Here is a 17,703-nt window from a genome sequence, read left to right on the forward strand (position 1 = left end):
TTCCCCAACAAAAGGAGGGTTGACCTGTAAATTCATCCTTGCCAATTCGTCTGTTCATCTGTTCGTCTGTCCGCTCTTTTCTCAGTACCTACGCCTGAGAATTTTTTGAAATTTTGCACAAACATTAAACATGATATGAGTAAAAAAGTAACAACGGATTTTCCGGGAAAACTTTTGTGTTTAAACAAAAATTAATGCCTTGGATTTTTATAAATCTTTTTGAAAAGTTGAAAATAATTGATTTCTATATAATCTTGTTTTTTCTGTACTTCACGATAACCCTTGGGTGTGTCCTAGAGGCTCTTTTAGGGCTAATAAAATACTTCATTTTTGGGACTATTGTATCATATTTGTCCGAAATTTTCTGTGTATGTCTATTTAGCAGTTTTGCATAGTGCTGAGCTCAAATTTAAATATATTAAGACCTTGAGGATTTTTAGGCTAAATGGGGGAGCAAATCATGGACTTAGTCATTTCTTTTTTTTTGCCTGGTGCAGAAATCAAATTTACATATGTTAAGGCTTAAACCTGCTTCGTTTGTTCATTTTCACCAGGATTTGACGTCCCCTGGAGACTTTTGGGGCTAAATGGGGGGGGGCAAATTTTTATGCCTCATTCACTGTGCGCCCACGAGGGACCATGCTTGCTTTACTTGTTTGTTATATGCTCTGTAATTACATTGAGCTTCTTAAATTAAGGATGTGTATATGTAAAAAGTGAAATATAATTGAAAAATCTTATTTCCACAAATACAGTCGTTATTCTTTCATTCTAGCAAACATTGTTAAGAATAACAGAGATATACAGTTAATAACGTTACGCGTTTAAAATGTTTAACGTGATACAATGTCATCATACGACACTAATTCTGTCATTCCGGAATTCAAATTGTTAACGTCTCTCCTGGAACTTAGTAAGTTCCTTCTTTTGATGTCTAACTGAATTTAAGCGCATATTCTCTGCTGTTCGTCTAAATTCTTTTTTTCAGCTTTTTAAAATAAAACTATTGAAAGATGATCCAACGAAGAATCGAAAACGTTCGCGATATATATGGAACATACATGTTTTAATAAAAACTGAAAAAAGATCATTAGAAAAATGCAAAACTATAACAAAAGTTCAAGGAATAATTCTGCTATTTTAACATTGTTTTCGTATTCAAATAACATGCAGTTTTAATAAAACAAAATTAAAAAAAAATCAATCAACAAGTGTATGTTTAATATTTTAATAAACTTTTCAAGTTGATGAGAGACTTCCTTGGTTCCCGATCAAAGGTGTGTTAAAAAGTTTCTGAAATTAAAAAGAAAAGAAGAAATTTAATTACCTAAAATGATTAAAGATTTAGATAATAAAAAAATACAAAATATGAATAAAAAAAAAATCAAGCAGTCAAAAAGATATCAAATGCATTTGTTAAATCGTGTCATATTTTTATAACGGCTGTAATTTAGACTTTAAAACAAAAACAAGCCCATCCCCCAAAAAACAAAAAATAAAACATGGGTTCAATTATCGCACGTGAGGATGTGGCAAGAATTCTAGAAATAAGCACTTAAACAGAAATATGTTGATGAAAACAATTGTATACAATATTTACTTAGTCAGCAATAAAGGCATATATATATATATATATACTAGCATTTCAGCCCGGCTTTGCCCGGGTGTTTTGAGGTGTACGCTTAGCAAAACAAAAAAAAGTCAATTTTCTTTTAATTTGACCCCTATTATGACCCCTTAAAATTTATAGTTTCGGGCTCAAATCACTTTATTAAGTTAGATCCAGGTTCAAGGAACCTATATCTAAAATTTCAAGTGTCTAGACCCAAAATTGTCGGAGGAGTTTGGTAGAGTTCTTAAAGGTCAAATCGTTGAAATTTGACCCTTAACAGCCAAATTTCTGGCTGACACCCGTCACATCGATTTTCCCAAATCTCAGTACCCGGTATTTAAAATTTCGAGTCTATAGACTAAAAATTGACAGAGTTATTACGTAGGGAAATGTACACAGACAGACAGACACGTTCACTTTTATAGATACATATATATATATATATATATATATATATATATATATGTATGATGAAAATAATGGAAATAGTATTCCGACAAAATAGAGAAAATAAAAAGGAACAAACCGTATTATGTGCTCATCAACGTTTCGTCTTTATTTCGAGACTTCCTCTGGACGAATGAGATTAAGAAACCAAAAAATATACCAGTACAAAATATTTGAAAATGTTTCACGTGCACAGTGTGACGCAGTTCTATTTCAGAGAAACGGAAAATTGATGTTGGAAATTCAGAAAGGAGGGGGAGGGGGGCTGGCGCTGTTAAAGAGAAGGAGATTTTAGTGACGTCATATAGTCGTTAATTTAATTTTAAAACTATGAACGCAAGTTTATATTCTTATTGGGAAAAAGATATATCTGTTGAAATTCAAATATAAGTTTGTAACAGAAATGAAATGAGTGTTTTTTTTAATGTAATTTATTGATTGAGATTATGTGTTAATTATTACAGGGGGTGTTTGAATGGTGTATATATATGTATATACTAGCACTTTTGTCCGGCTTTGTCCGGGCCCTATGTACTGTCAATAACTTTATATGCATAATTATATATATAATAACAAGTTTGTACTCATATCCAGGTAACGTACATCTAAAATTTCAAGTGTTCAGACCCAAAATTGGCGGAGAAGTTTGATAGAGTTTTCAAAGCTAAAATCATTGAACTCTGACCACTTGACAGCCAAATTTTGGCCGAAAACCGATTAAGACTTTCCCAAATCTCAATACCCCTTATGTCAAATCTCGAATCTGTATTGACATAGAAGTTTGCTACGGAAATGTATACACGCAGGCAATTTCACTCTTATAGATATAAGAGATAGATCAATTCCCTATTTATCTCAAACCCAAAATTATTTGCTATTAGTTTACTATTGTTCTCAACTCCAAACCTATTTACTATTAATTCACTATTAATCTCAAACCAAAAATTATTTGCAACTGATTTACTATTGTTTCCACTCCAACTCAAACCCAAAAATGTGCTATTAATTTACTATTACTCTTAACTCCAAACTCATTTACGAATAATTCACTATTAATCTTAAACCCAAAATTATTTGCTATGAATTTACTATTTTCTCAACTCCAAACTTATTCACTATTAATTCACTAATAATCTCAAACCCAAAATTATTTGCTACTAATTTACTATTTTCTCAACTCCAAACTTATTCACTATTAATTCACTAATAATCTCAAACCCAAAATTATTTGCTACTAATTTACTATTTTCTCAACTCCAAACCTATTCACTATTAATTCACTAATAATCTCAAAACCAAAATTATTTGCTATGAATTTACTATTTTCTCAACTCCAAACTTATTCACTATTAATTCACTAATAATCTCAAACCCAAAATTATTTGCTACTAATTTACTATTGTTATCAATAACCTATTTACTACTTGCATTCATGCCCGGCTTCGTTCGGGTCCTTTGTACTGTTTATAACTTGCTCTATGTGTGAATACACTTTTATGTAAAATTTCAAACAATTGTCTGAGTAATTTGGTAGAGACTGTAGAGGTAACAATTGTCTGAGTAATTTGGTAGAGACTGTAGAGGTAAATTTCTTTTAACTTTGACCCCAATTTTGACCCCCTTCACATTTATTGTTTTGGTTTCAAATCAAAATAAAATGTTTGACCCATGTCCAAGTTACCTACATCTAAAATCTCAAGTGTTTAGATCCAAAATTGGCGTAGAAATTTGGTAGAATCTGCAAAGGTCCACTCTTTCAACTTTGACCATTTGGCAGCCAAAATTTTGCCCCAAAACTTATTAAAATTCTTGTTCCATGTCTGAATACCTGTTATGTAAAATTTCAAATTTTTAGACCAAAAATTGGCTGAATAGTTTGCTAGAAAACGCAAAAGTCAAATCTTTTGAACTTTGACCCATTGGTAGCTCAAATTCTCGACCCCAACCGATTAAAAAGCTTGCCCTATCTATGAATACCCTTTATGTAAAATTTCAAATGTTTAGACCGGAAACACAAGTTCACTTTTTATCGACTCGCCTGGCGTTTGTACCCGAGACATCTTGAAGGCAATCAGCTTTGATCAACCTGCGGGAAACTCTTCATATCAAGCAATTGCTATTCATTTGGAGATCTTCCCCTTTTTGGGGGGAGGAGCTGGTTTTCCCCAACATCGTGGGAAAGCAGAAACTGGCCTGAAGCCAACCTTCGTTTCTGCGCCTGCATGATTCTTAACTTATTCACTTTTTAATCGTCAATTTTTAACTCTTTTTTCTTCCTCCCGGATCTTAGCATAGCGGTAAGATCTCATCTTTTCTTTCACTTTCTTTTTTCCCACCTTCGCGCCATGGGTTCAAGCCTGCCTGCCTACTAACACATATTTTTTCAAACACCCAGGCAACGCCGGGCTCCCCTGCTAGTTTATTAATTGAAGATAACTTTTTCTATTTGTCGAATGTATTTTTTTTAAATTTCGTTTTTTTTTAGTTTTCATTTACAAAACTCTGTTCATATTTTTAGTTAACACTTGCTAACTGGTGACCCTAATATCCCCAATGTTTCATCTAGTTTCCTTTTTAATATGTATACATGTATGTATTTTTAATAGGTATACATGGAAGTATTTTTTAATATGTATACATGTATGTATTTTTAATATGTATATATGTATGTATTTTTAATAAGTATGCATGTATGTATTTTTAATATCCATGCATGTATGTATTTTTAATATTATACATGTATGTATTTTTGACATGTATAGTTCAATAAAAATTGAAATTGCCTTAGGCAATGCGTAAAACCACTTGATGTGAGGGGTCTAGCAATAACGAAAGATGATTATATCAAAGACAGGCGACGACTATTTGCCTTAGTCTATAATAAAAATTCTTTGTTTTTTGCAAATAAAAAGTTAAGTATTATTAAAATCTCCAAAAATATATTTTTATTTTTTGCAAGTGGATGCCTTCGTTCAGTCTCGAAAGATAAAGATAGCCTTTTAGGGTGAAATTGTGATGCAAGAGTTGCGCAATTCCTAATCACACCTCACCTGAATCGGCAGTATTTGAGTTTAGTGGCAAGGAGAAGGTCAGGACGACCGGAAACAATGTCGAGATAAGCGGGGAGCACATACAGAGCCTGGAAGTCCCAAATGGTCACCCATTTAGTACTGACCAGGCTCAACATTGCTTAACTTCGGCGATCCAGCATGTCAACGCGATTATTTTATGCAAATAAAAAGTTTAATATTGTTGTAATCTCCAAAATTGTCTTTTTTTTTTCTTGCAAATAAAAATTAAATATTGTTGAAATCTCCCAAAATATTTATTTGTTTTTTTGCAAATAAAAAGTTAAACTTTCTTGAAATATCCAAAAATAATTATTTTTTTTTTTGTAAGCTATAAAGTTAAATATTGTTGAAATCTCGAAAGTATTTATTTGTTTCTTGTTTTGTCTATTAAAAGTTAAATATTGTTGACATCTCCGCAAATATTTTTATTTAGCAAAATAAAAAAAATTGATACAACTAAAATCTAAAAAAAAATATTTATTTACTTTTTCATCGAATTTAAAAATTTATATTGCTGAAATCTCCAAAAAAAGAAATGTTTGTATTTTTTTTTGCAAATAAAAAATTAAATATTGTTGGCATCTTCAAAAATATTATTTTAAAATAAAAGTTTAATATTGCCGAGAAATATGTGTTACAAAATACAAACAAGATAAATTATAACATTTTCTTTTGTCAGTAAGGCTCAAGTTTAAAATATAATTTTCTTTTGTCTGGTCATGCTCAATTTTGAAATACTATTTTCTTTTTTTGTGTCATGCTAAAATTTGAAATATTTTCTTTTGTGTGTCATGCTTCAGTTTGAAATACCTTTTTTTGTCTGTCATGCTAAAGTTGGAAATATTTTTACTAGTTTGTCATGCTCACGTTTAAAAAATTATTTTCTTTTGTTTGTCATGCTCAAGCGTGAAATATAGTTTTCTTTTGTCTTTTCATGCTCTAGTTAGAAATATTTCCTTTTGTCTGTCATACTCAAATTTGAAATGTTTTCTTTCGTCTGTCACGCTCAAGTTTTAAATACCATATTTTGTTTTTCATGCTCAAGTTTGAAATATTTTTATTAGTTTGTCATGCTTACGTTTTAAAATCATTTTCTTTTTTTATCATGCTCTATTGTAAATATCACTTTTTGTCTGGTCATGTTCAAGTTTAAAATATTTTTATTAGTCTGTTAAACTCAAGTTTGCAATATCATTTTCTTTTTTTTTTCTGTCATGCGTTAGTTTGAAATATAATTTACTTTGTCTGTCATGCTTAAGTTTAAAATATATATTTCTTATTCTGTTATGCTCAAGTTTGAAACATAATATTTCTTTATCTGGTCAATTCTGAAGTTTGAGATATCATTTTTTTGTGGTATGGTCACATTCAAAGATCATTTCTTATTTTGTCTGTTATGCTCACGTTCAAATATCTGCCATGCTCAGGTTTGAAATATAATTTTTTTCTCTCTCATGTTCATGTTTGAAATATAATTTCCTTTTCTTCTGTCATGCTCAAGTATTAAATATCATTTTCTTTTGTCTGGTTATGCTAAAGTTTTGAGTAGAATTTTTTTTCTGGTCATGCTCAAGTTTGAAATATTTTCTATTTGCTTGTCATGTTCAAGTTTGAAATATCATTTTCTTTTTCTGTCATGCTCAAGTTTAAAATATAATTTAGTTTTCTCTGCAATACTCAAGTTTGAAACGTTATTTTCTTTTGTCTGTCATGCTAAAGTTTGAAATATCATTTTGTTCAAGTTTGAAATATCATTTTATTTCGTCTGAGCATGCTAAAGTTTGAGACATAACTTTGTTTTGTCTGTCATGCTCAAGTTTGAAATATAATTGTTTTCTGTCATGTGCAAGTCTTAAATATAATTTTCTTTTGGATGATTATACTCAAGTCTGAAATAGAATTTTATTTGTCTGGTCATGCTCAAGTCTGAAATATCATTTTCTTCTTTCTGTCATGATCTAGTTTGAAATGACTAATTCATCACTAAACATACTATAAAAGCAACTGTAAAAAAATAAAATTGAATGTAGCAAAAAGTCCTGGGAACGTACATCCCTCCTCCCTAAAAAGTATGAAAATAAACTGTACACCACATACTGTAACTATGCCTACCTAGAAAACGAAAGTATTAAGCCAGGCCTAGTGATATGAGAAAAGAAGAAGAAAGAAGCAACCTTAGTCGAAGTTAGTGTCGCCAATGATACTGAGTTAAACAGAGATGAGAGGGAAAAGATAACGGAATACAAAGGTTGTATGCGTGATATATATATATATATATATATATATATATATATATATATTAGAAATGGTAATTAATAAAAACCTGAAAAAAGTGCTCAATACTGTTGTAGAGCAAATATGCGTTTTATTTTTTATTACCGTTTTTTTTCTGTTCAGTTGCATTTTTGTTTCAGCTACACGACCGGTTTTTGGCCGTTACGTAGCTTCCTCAGACTTTACAGAAAAAAACCTGTCAAGTCTGAGGAGGCTACATAACGGGCAAAAAACGGTCGTGTAGCTGAAACAAAAATGCAACTGAACAGAAAAAAAAAACAGTAATAAAAAAAAACGTATATATATATATATATATATATAAATTAAATCTTAGAAAAATCGTCGTCATTCCAGAAATTATAGCAGCAATTGGACTCATTAAAAAGAATTTCAAAAGCTACTTGACAGATATACCCGGTGAACCAAATGCAAGAAAGATAAAAACAATTGCTATAAAAGGGACATAATCTTGAAAAGATCTCTTAGTTTGAATGTATGAGATAGCAGATGAATGTCTGGCATGAAGTAGGATGCACCATCCCCAGCGAGAAAAAAATAAGAACATTTAAAAAAATGAGACAGATTAAATAGACGCGTCTTAAGAATAGATCCGTCCTAATTTTCTTCATTTTTTTCTTCCAAAGAGACAAGTTCATCGCAACATGTCTCATATCCAGAAATGGATGGGGGTTGTCACTTTTATGAAATTAAAAATGTCGTAAAGTGGCCAATTATGAAATAATTCCACAGAAAAAAAAAATCAAATTTTTTCTTTGCCTTCTTTATTTTTTAAAAAATCGTTTTAATGACATTGATCCGGGGGTGGAGAGTTACTTTTAGAAATAAGTTTTTTTTTTTTTTTTAAATCTGTATTTTTATTTTGTTACTTTTTTGTGTTTATTGAAAGTGGAGGAGGCAGAGACGTAGAAAGAGTTGGAGGGAAAGGGGAATAGAAAAAGAAAAAGAAGAAGAGGAAGAATGGCAGGGCAGTGAGGATGATTACCTGAAGAAGAAGAAGAAAATGGATTAGAATGAGAGGAGGACGGTGGGAATAAGGAAAAAGAGTGTGAAAGAAAAGAGTAGAAAGAAAAAAGAGGATTTGTTTGATGTTTTAACTTTAGGAAGAGAAATAGAAAGAAGAAGAAGAAGAAGAAGAAGAAGAACAAGAACAAGAAGCAGAAGAAGAAGAAGCAGAAGAATAAAAAGAAGAAGAAGAAGAAGAAGAAGCAGAGGAAGAAGAAGAAGAAGCAGAGGAAGAAGAAGAAGAAGCAGAAGAAGAAGAAGAAGAAGCAGAGGAGGAGGAGGAGGAAGAAGAATAAAAGAAAAAGAATAAGAAGAAGCAGAGGAAGAAGAAGAAGAAGCAGAAGAAGAAGAAGAAGAAGAAGAAGAAGCAGAGGAAGAAGAAGAAAAAGAAGCAGAAGAAGAAGAAGAAGAAGAAGAAGCAGAGGAAGAAGAATAACAGAAGAAGAAGCGGAAGAAGAAGAAAAATCAGAATCAGAAGAAGAAGAAGGAGAAGAAGAAGGAGAAGAAGAAGGAGGAGGAGGAGGCGGATTAGAGAATAAAGGAGAAGAAAGACGTAGTGCAGAAGTTGGATTGGGAGAAGAAGAAGGACGATAACAACTACAAATGGAAGAAGGAGGGGAAGTAGAGGAGTGGGAGGAAGAGGAGAAGAAGAGAAGGATCGGAATGAAGGGGAGAAAATGAAAATGAGAAATCGACGAAGAAAGAGAGGGATTTAATTTTTTTGACTTTAAATTTTATAAGATTTAACGTTTTTTTTTCATTATTTTTTTTATTTTATTAGAAAAGACATCAACAAACAAAACAAAACAAAAAATGTTACATTTTTTTTTCTCAAACAGCATCCAAACATTTCCACCCATTTTTTTCTTAATATTTTTATTGTTTTGCTACAATAATGTCATGATGCCATTTTTATTTAAAAATGTATTAAAAGCAGACGACATTAAAGAAAAGATGATTAAAAGATAAGTTCAAGAATTAAAATAAACAGACGAAGCCAAAATTAATTTAAATGAAAAAGTAAAATAAACAAGGAACAAATATTCATAAGATACATCCCTTTAATCAACGCGTTTAGCAATAATAATGCTATTGCAAACGTAAACGTGACAGACCAACGAAAATTATATTTCAAACATAACGAAAATGTTATTTCAAATATAAGCTGATACACCAACAAAAATGCTATTTGGTTCCCCGACAAAAGGAGGGTGGACCTGTAAATTCATCCTTGTCCGTTCGTCCGTTCGTCCGTTCATTCGTGCGGCTGTCCGCACTTTTCTCAACCGCCTTGGAATTTTTTGAAATTTTGCACAAACATTAAACATGATATGAGTAAAAAAGTAACAGAACTGAGTTTCCGGGAAAATTCCGGTTGCCTACCTAAGGGTGCCTTTCGGGTTAAAATTGCTAAATTTGACGCTTTTGTGCTTATTAAAAAAAAAAAAAAAAATTAATTGGATTTTTATAAAACTTTCTGAAAAATTGTAACTTTAACTCTATATAATTTTGTTTGTCTATACTTCGAGATAACTCTTGGGTGCGCCCCAAGGGGTCTTTTAGGGCCCATAAAAACACTCAATTTTTGGGACTATTTTACCATATTTGTTCAAAATTTTCTGTGTATGTCTATTTAGCAGTTTTGCAGGATGCTGAACTCAAATTTAAATATGTTAAGACCTTGGAAACTTATGGGGCTAAATGCGGGGGGGGGCAAATGATGGATTTAGTCATTTCTATTTTTGCATTGTAAAGAACTCAAATTTACATATGCTAAAGCCTAAAACTGCACTGTTTGTTGATTTTCACCAGGATTTAACGTCCCATGGAGACTTTTGGGGCTAAATAGTGGTGGTGGGGGGAGGTAAATGCTGAACTTAGTCATTTTTTATGCCTCGTTCACTATGCACTCAAAACTAACGAAGATGCTATATTTGACAATAGCATGATAGACCAACCAATTTTTGAAGTTTAATTTTTTATGAAATGATAATTAAGAAATTAAAAGAAATAGCCAACTAAACTGAAATAAAAAAAAATAAAGTGAAGATACTGTACATTCTATACTGAAGACCAACATGTGCTATTTCTCTATCTATATATAAAGCTCAGATCAGCTTGCATGGGTGTTTAAGCCGTCCATCCGTTTTCTTACTTCGGTTTGAAAAAAAATCGTCTGCTTATTTATTTCAAGGCCGCCCTGTTTTAAGTCCGATATTAAAAGCCACTGCTATTCAAAGCATATATAGGTCAACAATATTTGTTTGTTTTAACTTATTTTAACGTGTTTTCCTTACGAATAAATGTTGAGTTAAAAAAACTGATTTAAATATAAATATACAATATATAACTATATTCATATTTATAAGCATATTTACTGTTTTTAGTTGCGCTCCTGTGGATTCTGACGATTTATTTTTTCCAGACTTATTTGAAAAATATCTTCTTTTCAAGGAGGAAGAGGTAGAAAGTTGGTTTTAGTAGTGCTTTTAGTAGGGACTCCTTAGTGTTTGCAGTAGTGCTCTGGAGGCTTCCTGATTTTTATTTTTTTCACTCTTCACTTAAAAAAAAATGTTTTCTAAAAACAATAAAAGACAATATAATCTCAAAATCATTTTGAACATTTTTCATCTTACCCTTTAAGGGCGAACGGGTAGACTAGTTTGTATATAAATCTATTACAAGGACGAGTTGGCCGAAACGTGGAGAAACAACAACTAATAAGGGCAAGGATAACAGTCCACACACACAAAAAAAATGAATACACATATTATGAAGCTTGAATAAAACAAAAAAACAAAAAAAAAATAAAAAATAAAAAAGGTTAATTCAAGCCGAAATCAAGACAGTGCAAGGAAAGATGTGTAAGCAATTGAACAATTTTATATATTGCATTTTGTAGTGCTTATCAATTAACAGCAAAAACAAAAAAAAAACAAAAAACAAAAACAAAACAAAAAAGACTGTTGGATATTCATGGCCAAAATCTGGTGGACAAGTCAGCCCTAGATTGAAGTTTATTCATACTAAATATGGTTGTATTGAAGAAAGGATACACATTTATCTTATCACACCGAATCGTTTCCATCCAATATATTTCTCCATATTTGTGTTTTACCACTAACAAAATACCAAGAAGTCGTAGAATTGTTGGATAAAATACTTTGTGAAATTCAGTTGTATGTTACGTTCTTCTTGAGGTTGGAGGTTCAATCCTCAGTCTGGGTGACACTAAAAATGAAATTACGAATCACTTAAGAATTCTACCCAGTCATGGCTGACGGAACGAGAGCACGCTACCCTGTTCGAAATTCTCTGCAGATTGCCGAATTCGATATAAAGATTCCCGTGTTTAACAAAAAGGTTCCTGAGTTCGACAAGATACACCTGGAGAAGGTCGAAGGTTACATCGACCTAAACGTTGTGAAAATAACATTCAAGATGAGAACAGAATCCAAATAATACAAATTTACACACTACTTAATAAATTAAGTATTCATTGCTATCATTATTTTTTTACTTCAGTGCTTGTTGTTCTAACCTGACAATTATATTAATACTAGCATTTCAGCCCCGCGTCGTCCGGGTGTTTGGAGGTGTATGTTGAGCAAAAAAAAAAGTGGTATTAGGAAGGCAGGCTCGAACCCGTACCGCAAAGGAAGAAAAGAACGGGAGGAAAAACCCCTGACGCCTTGCTGTTACGACCACCGCCAAACCGAAATTGATGTAGGTATAAATTAAGACTAGACAATCGAAAGGAGAGGACCACTTTAAAAAATATCGGCGAAAAAAGCGACCCTCCTATAGAAAAGTGCCCAGTTGAAGGTGAAGATATTAATATTTTAAGCCAATTTTTCAATATTTGTCGTCTGAAAGGTCGAACTTCAAAACGATACTGATCTTGGTAAAATCCGTCGCCTTTGTCGAAAGTTTTAGACAGATCATACATACATACATACATACATACATATATACATACATAGATTTATATATTGATAGCTAAAAATTTCGACCCAAACCGATTAAAAAGCTTGCTCATTCTCTGAATATCCTTTAAGTAAAATTTCAAATGTTTAGACCAGAAATTGTCTGAGTAATTTGATAGAGACCGCATAGGTTATTTTAAAAAAACTTTGACCCCTATTATGACCCCTTAACATTTATTGTTTTGGGCTCAAATCAAGTTATTAAATTAGATCCATGTCCCAGGAACCTATATCTAAAATTTCAAGTTTTAGACCCAAAATTGGCGGAGGAGTTTGGTAGAGTTCTCAAAGGTTTAATCGTTGAACTTTGATCCCTTAACAGCCAAATTTCTGGCCGAAAACAGATTACAAACATTTTCCCAAATCTTCATACCCTGTATACCAAATTTCGCGTCTGTAGACTTAAAATTGACAAAGTTATTGCGTAGGGAAACGTACACAGACACACAGACACAGAGACACAGACAGACCCACAGACAGACAGACAGATACGTTCACATTTATAGATATATAGATGTAGATTGTTTATTAACGTGGACAAATGTTTAGCATTTATCTTTTAAATGTAAAGAAAAAAAGAAGAAATCAAAGAAGAAGGTTGAAGGTTACATCTTTTTTTACAAAGTTACCACTTATCAAGGCCAGGAGGCCACTCGAGGATGAATGTTATTGAATGTACAGCAATCCATGGAAAAATGTACTAATCGTTAGTAGTGGAAATTTTGTAAATTGGATTACTTAAGGGAATGGCTCATCAAGAACTTGTTCACGTTGGACTTGAAGACGTACCATATTATAACCATCTGGAAAGCAGGCTTGCAGTTCTAAGAAAGAAACTTTCTTCATGGAATCTACGTTTAGGTTTAGACACAGATAAAGAGTGGAGAAATTATTGATAGTGGTTTCAGCTAGACTAGTGTTTTCCGTGAAGGTCAGGACAGGGGGGCATAGATTGGAGCTCAGACAAGCACTTCCCATGAAAATAACGATAAAGCAGAGAGAGGTTCGCAGCATCTCTTCTGTGGAAAACAGGTTGCAGGGAAGATAAAAGGACATCCCCTAATACGTTACGAGGTCTGTCAAGGCAGGATAAGTTGTTTCTAGCAGCTCCTGCCCAGATGTGGCAACAGTACTCCATCCTTGCAGAATCTATGAACAAAGCTTTTTTCCAAAATTGCCCGCATGCGGAACACTGTTCTGTTGGCTTGCTTCCCGGTTGAATACACCATAGATGCCGTCAAATTCAATGAGTTGTTTTTCGCCGTCTTCATGAATAATTAAATTTTGCATGGTTTACACCATTAACGATTATTACACTACTATCTTACATTCATTAACCCTTATCCTCGAGTGACCTTCGGGCCTTGATCAGTGGTTACGCCCAAGTAAAAAAAATTGGTTCAACTGTTTTCGAGTCTATAAGGGAGTCTCTCTCTCTGTCTGTCTGTCTCTCTCTCTCTCTCACGCACAGACACGCGCACACACACGCATACACACTTACACACACAGACATACAGACACACACACACACTTACACACACAGACATACAGACACACACACAGACACACACGCACACTCACACAGACACAGACACACACACACACACAGACACACACTCACGCACACACAGACACACACACGCGCACACCACTTACACACACAATCATACAAACACACACATACACACCCACACACGCTCACACACAGACACACACAGAGACACACTCACACCCACACACAGAGACACACACACACACACACTCAAACACAGACACACAGACATACAGACACACAGACACACACAGACACACACAGACTCATACACATACACACTCACACACACCGACACACACAGACGCACAGACATACACACTCACACACACAGACACACACACAAACACATACGCACACACACAAACACACACACGCACACACACACACAGAGTTTTTTTATATAACAGTAGAGATTCCATGGGTGGCATCTGCTTTCGTTCATCCTGCATATTATCGGACACGAATGGCAGAATTAATTTTAGCAACAAGGAATTTCTACAGTGTTAAAAATAAAAATAGAAATAAAAATAACGCGTTTTTAAAAACTAAAGGAAGAGCAAACCGCAAAATTCTGTCATAAATGAAGTCACGTTAAATGAACTAATAAATAAATATTCACAGACAAAAGCGCAAAGAATGCAGAAAAGTCAAAGAGACCCGAGAATCATTTTGATTTTTCAAATTTTTATAAAGAATCATCTTTATAATTCTTTTCTTTAAATTTTCTTTTTCTTTTTTTATTTTTGATTTAATGAAAACCTTGCTATAAACAAAAGGGGACTTATTTTGCGGGCTCTTTTCAGGCAATGAAATAAGGAAAAATGCGAAATGGAAAGAAATTAATGAAAGGAATAATGCAGGAAAGAACACACAAAAAAAAGTGAGAAAATAGCTGTTTTCAAAATGGAGAAAGAAATTAAAAACAAAAACAAACAAACAAAAAAATACATGGTTCAAATGATTGCATTAAAGCAGTCCGAGAAATGCGTTTTTGATAGTTTTCCGTAACGTTGAATAAAAGAAATTGTTTTTTTTTTTTGAAAAACAACATTCTTGAAATAATTACGCCAATGAAATAAAACAATCTTCTAAACACGTTTATCCAGCATCACAATATAATTAAAATACAGTTTTTTTTAAGAGGCGGCGAACTTTAAATTAAAATAAACCACAGAAAATTATTTTTGATATTATGCAAATATGCGGTTTAATCCAAAGATTAAGTTATGCCATTTATAATTTAACCGTGGAAGTCCACAGCAGACTATTTCACGTGTAATATATTAATGTTGGAATTTTGTAGATGTTCAGCGTTAATGAAGACACCCTGATACTATTGTAGCTCTTTTGTTAAAACTGCGAAAGTATTTATCTAAGCTAGCAGGGACGATCGGCGTAGCCCGGTCGTAAAATACGCTTAAATATATTTTCATTCATGCAGATTTCGTATATATTATTATACAGTCAATTTCCTCTCGATTTTTATATATTATAAAGTTTTGATTTCAAAAATAAAAAATATATCCATATAATTTGAATGCATCAGCTTGAATCGGAACCGAAACCAAAACTTATGAAGAAAAAAATATGTATATGTATATATAACTTGAGTTCCTTCAGCTATAATCGAAACCGAAACCAAAACTTATGAAGAATTCTTGGTAAAATTATTTATTACAAAAGAATCGAAGGTCATAACAATTAAACGACATTCACTCGGAAGAAAAATGATGTAAGCGTGATACACAAAATAACACCCACGCTATCGTATTAATATTATTTAAATACACTTTCGATCATATGGCGCCTACAGCTATGGCGTAATCTAAAGGTCTAATTTTCACAACTTAATAACGGAACAAGGGCATGCTATAGAGTTCAAAATAGACTTCGTAGCCTCGTAGGAGATGTCCTTTTCTCTTCCTTGCAACCTCTATCTCACAGAAGAGATGTTGCGAGTTTATCTCTGATGTATCGTTATTTTCATGGAAAGTGTTCGACTGAGCTTCAATCTATGGTCTCCCCCTCGCCAAACTTTCACAAGAAACACTCGTCTAACTGTAAACACTATCAATATTTCCCCTCCACTCTTTATCTGTGCCTAAACCTAAACGTAGATTCCATGAACAAAGCTTCTTTCTTAGAACTGCACGCCTGTGGAATTGTCTTCCGTTTTCCTGCTTTCCGGCTGACTACAATATGGTTGTCTTCAAGTCTAACGTAAATAAGTTCTTGATGAGCCGTTCCATATAAGTTATCAAATTTACCAAATTTTCATTACTAATGATTACTATATTGTCCAATTTCTACTGTACACTCTTTAACCCTTATCCTTGAGTGGCCTCTTGGCCTTGATAATGTGGTGATGCCTATGTAAAAAAAAAAAAAAAAAATGCTACCCTGTAAATAAAATATAGGTTCCCTTCGGAATATATTTATCCTATTCCAAGAGAATACTGAAGCCTTCATATTTGTGTTAATAAATTTCTACATTGTTAAAAATTAGGCTGTATTTCGGCAATAACGCATCTAATGTTGTCTTCAAAGTAGTCTATTGTGTCTGGTTTACCAGTGTAGACATGGGACTTTACATATTCCCAAATATTTCTAATGGGGCTAAATCTGACGAAGCAGATGGCCAGCTGACGAGTCTATTCGGTGAAATTATTCGTTTGTCAAATATTTCTCTCATTAAATTATCGTATTGCGTGCTGTGTGGTATGTGACTCCGTCCTGCTGAAACTACAAGATGAATTGCCAAACCAAGCTAAACTTAAATTAACCGACAGTTGTCTAATCTATAATTAAATTTAAAAAAAAAACAGGAAAAACACGCTATATAATTAAAAATATTAAATATGTAAAAAAAATTACAAAACATTTCCGAAACAATATCCGTACATTAAGGAAATTTTCAGACGAAGATCCATTCAGTGCGCAACACTCTAAAAAGTACAGAACGTTTTTATATGCACAATAACATGGAAAATCCGTTCCCGGCCTTCGTTTTATCGAATTAGGCACAGTTGTTTGCAAAATTGTTACTTTCGATTTATTTTGCGGAGAATCTTTGAGATGTGAGTCGTGAACACGGCGAAAGATTTCATCAGGATATTTTAAGTGATGGAAAAGCATTTTAAAAGAAGATGGAACCCTGCCATGTTCGCAGACTATTGCTAGATTACTGCTGGAATATAAAAACAGGAGGATAACACTAAACACAAGTGTGTTAAGAGGACACGTGTAACATAATCCGGGAACCAACACGTTGTAGTCTCAGTCGCAAAAGAAGAAAAAATAGGAAATAACCCACTTTTTCGTAACAACGTCATTGATTTACTCATTCTGCCACTCGCGGCTTCTCGTTGCGGCTGTGGCATCTCTCACCTGATCGCCTTCTCAAACGTATTCTTCAACGTCATCCACGTCTCTTACGTGATCGTCTTTTCGAACATACTCTCTCTTTTTTATAGTCTTCTTTTTCCTTAACGTGGCGTCATTTGGCTCACGGCTCAGTATTTGCACAGGTACATGTCGTTTAAATTAACAATTTTGTGTTTTTTATAATCAATAAAAAAAAAGATTTATATAATATAGAAACAGCTATATGTCTGTCGGTCTGTCGGTCTGTCTGTCAGTCTGTCTGTCGGTTTGTCTGTCTATTTCCATATTTTCAAACTCTATCTCCCCCGAAACTAAAAGGTCATGGATATGACCTAAAACTATATCCGATGG

At 33.0% G+C, this 17,703-nt stretch overlaps 1 long non-coding RNA gene across 1 annotated transcript in view; it reads right to left on the reverse strand.

Moving 5' to 3' along the window:
• Positions 1 to 1,214: 1,214 nt before the first annotated feature.
• Positions 1,215 to 17,703, reverse strand: part of LOC145259961 (uncharacterized) — a 46,995-nt gene continuing 30,506 nt past the window's right edge. Inside the window, exon 2 of the long non-coding RNA XR_013864237.1 lies at positions 1,215 to 1,293. This is a non-coding gene — a long non-coding RNA (uncharacterized LOC145259961). The remainder of the gene's footprint in view (positions 1,294 to 17,703) is intronic.

Source organism: Euprymna scolopes, chromosome 35 (assembly GCF_053919585.1).
Source record: "Euprymna scolopes isolate OS-2025 chromosome 35, ASM5391958v1, whole genome shotgun sequence".
NCBI lineage: Eukaryota > Metazoa > Mollusca > Cephalopoda > Sepiida > Sepiolidae > Euprymna > Euprymna scolopes.